The sequence below is a fragment of the Coenobita brevimanus genome, chromosome 50 (genome assembly GCF_032717465.1).
Source record: "Coenobita brevimanus isolate Jiangsu-jjx chromosome 50, ASM3271746v2, whole genome shotgun sequence".
Classification (NCBI taxonomy): Eukaryota; Metazoa; Arthropoda; class Malacostraca; order Decapoda; family Coenobitidae; genus Coenobita; species Coenobita brevimanus.
This window is the reverse complement of record NC_137003.1, coordinates 23,308,756-23,311,626: the sequence shown is the minus strand read 5'-3', so window position 1 is coordinate 23,311,626 and position 2,871 is coordinate 23,308,756. Positions and strand designations below refer to the sequence as shown.

The window sequence follows — 2,871 nt, the reverse complement described above, 5'->3', positions numbered from 1 at the left end:
ATATTTAAGATTCCTTTGTAATAAATGTAAGAACTGGTAAATATTGGTGAATTGTTTGTCTTAAGCAGGAGTTTTGTGATCTACGTCATGAAGGGTTGATAGATGGGGATAATTTCATCTAATTAACAGGAGGTGAGCCCAAGTGACTCTACTGTTGCAGGGTAAACTTTCCTTGTACCGTGACTAAGTCGTGTAGGAGAAAAAAAAAAATGAATAAGGATTTCTGGTCTGGCGATAATGAAATAAACATTTTACTGAATGCTTCTAACTTATCACCTACTTATGCAGCATAAGATGTTAATTAACCCGAGACGTCCCGTCGACGTATGGGTACGTTGCAACAAAAGAAGGTCAGGTATGGTGATGAGTTAGTGAGTGAAACAATGCTTATAATGCCTATATTACTGTTTGAAAACCAATATACTCTCATACTACATATAAATACGCACCAAGTAAATAAATAAATATCGTTTGTGAGTGGTGTGAAATAGTTACCCTCCCATAGAACTTGTTTTCTTTGGTGCCAGCCTGTTAGAAAACCCAGTCAGGTAAGGAGGTACTGCTACCTGGATTGAGTATTTTAAACCCCAGGTGAGTGATTTCTCTATGAAATTTCGATGTTTCTCACCAAAAGCGGAGGTTTTTTAGCCAAGAAAAAAGATTTCGAAATAGCAAACGGCCATGCCACGTTGAGTACACCGCTTCCCGTCCGATAAGCGAAGTTAAGCAACGTTGGGTCTGGTTAGTACTTGGATGGGTGACCGCCTGGGAACACCAGATGCTGTTGGCATCCCTACGTGTCAAGTGGGGTTGGTGCAGGATTAGTGCCCCTCCCTGTAAAACAATTAACTCTAAGCCCTTGACCACCCCGTTTGGGATACATGGCGTCTGGCAATGAATGAATGAAACCTCAGGATTGGGGGATGTCAGAGGTGCGAAATAGCTCGGGACGTGACAGGTTAAATATTAAATTTTATACAGGTTGCTGAGTGAATCGGGGTGACTGAAGGCTTTGTGACATAAGGCAGACAGCAGCTGTATTTGACAGTAGACTGGGTTCATAGTAGATGGGAGACAGCATCTGTATATAATGTCACAGTCTTGATAATAGATAATAGACAGCTTTTGTAGTAAAGTCAGACAGGTTGAAGACAAGGAGTGATTTCTGAGCTCGCTGCCACCCTGAATTTCATTCAGAGTGAGGAAAGTGAGCTTCCATTCCACAGTCATCACATTACACTGAGTGAAGGAATTCTTGGCTGTGTACGCATAAAACAGTCTTCTCAGCATTCCCTTCTTGAGTCTGCAGATTTGACCAGAGGAAACGGTCAGAGTCAATTCAACACATTCAGGCAGCATCTGGCCCATGTTGAATAAGCAATAAACATCTGCTCACTTACACTCCAACAGAAGCCTAACTCTGACATGATGTACAATGTGCACATTGATAGCAAAGGAATATATTTAAAAAATCTACTGATCAGTGGGTCAACATGTACTCCTGTTTAACAATTTTTTCTTATGTGGTACATTAGCAGTGACTAATATCACCACCACTTACCATCTTATCACTGTGTATTATACCTATATTATTATAATTTACACACTTTATTTGTCAATTTTCTGCAAGGTGTTACTCTAATAGTAAGATAATCTGCTGCAGTATTCATCATAGTACTTTGTCATGACAGCCTAACTCAATATACAGGACAGTATGGAGCACATGATGATTACTGTTTGGCAGTGGGTAGATAATTTCCAATTGTTTTGGGATGATAGCTCAGAATCATCTTTTCGTTTCTAACGATAGCTGTGTTTCCTTCCTTTATGAGGTCACTGGATCAGAGATGTGGAGGTCCCGCCGCGGCCGACTAAGCACTGGAGCGGTGGTGCTGGAGACGGTTGGCACTTTGCTTGGCCAAGGACTCTACGGCCGCATCTCAACCAGCCACTCCAACTATATTTTTGTGGGTTGCTGGCTGTTATTTGGTGTGATGATTGGCACAGCATATCGTAGCAGCCTCATCGCTTCCCTCACTCTCCCAACGCTGTCTCCCAGACCAGAAAATGTCGAGCAGCTGGTCACAGTAGTAGAAAGGTATGGATCTGTATTCCACAGGTTAATTCATGCTCTTCAAGCCAGAGAAGTGGAATCATAAAACGGTGAATTATTTAAAAAATTATCCATGCTTTACCATGCAAATAAATAAAAAAAAAATGTTAAAGCATAATTCATGGAAATTAACTATACATTCAAAATTCTACAGGTTTAGGATGAACTTAAAGAATGCCATATCAAAGCAACATCTGTACCCAGAAAAAAACACATCAGTATTTCTCAGATGAAAGGCTTAATCTAGCTTATGATTATGTTTACACACAAGGCATCGGTACTTAATTAAGAAATCATGAAACAACACACGAGTTTCAGCAATGTTTCACAATTGCTCCAAACGGCCGAGTCCGGCATGTTATCGAGTTTTGTTGAAAATAAAGAACAAAAACATTCCAGCTTAGTAATGAAAAAAAAAAAATCTGCATCTACTTAGGACTATTGAGGAAAGCAAAATTATCTTCAGCTGTTTTAGGAAATAATATACATTGTCTTATGTTCTCTGTGTGATGGGTTCCTTTCGGTAAGTGTATGTGCATGCATGTTAAGGACTGTAGGAAAATAAAAGTCTGGAATGAGGAATACGGCACTGTCACTGCAGTTGTGCATTTTACAGATCCTATCATTCATGGATGAAAACAGTGCACACACACACACACACACACACACACACACACACACACACACACACACACACACACCACATGTGCGACATATGGATGGCTTAAGTCAGATATGGATGTTTGGAAGGCTCATTG

General features: G+C 40.3%; 1 non-coding gene across 1 annotated transcript; it reads left to right on the top strand.

The window, feature by feature from the left end:
- The first annotated feature begins 671 nt into the window (after positions 1-671).
- On the top strand, positions 672-790 carry LOC145399927 (5S ribosomal RNA). The gene has a single exon (XR_013897373.1). It is a non-coding gene; the product is annotated as a 5S ribosomal RNA (ribosomal RNA).
- Positions 791-2,871: the final 2,081 nt, after the last annotated feature.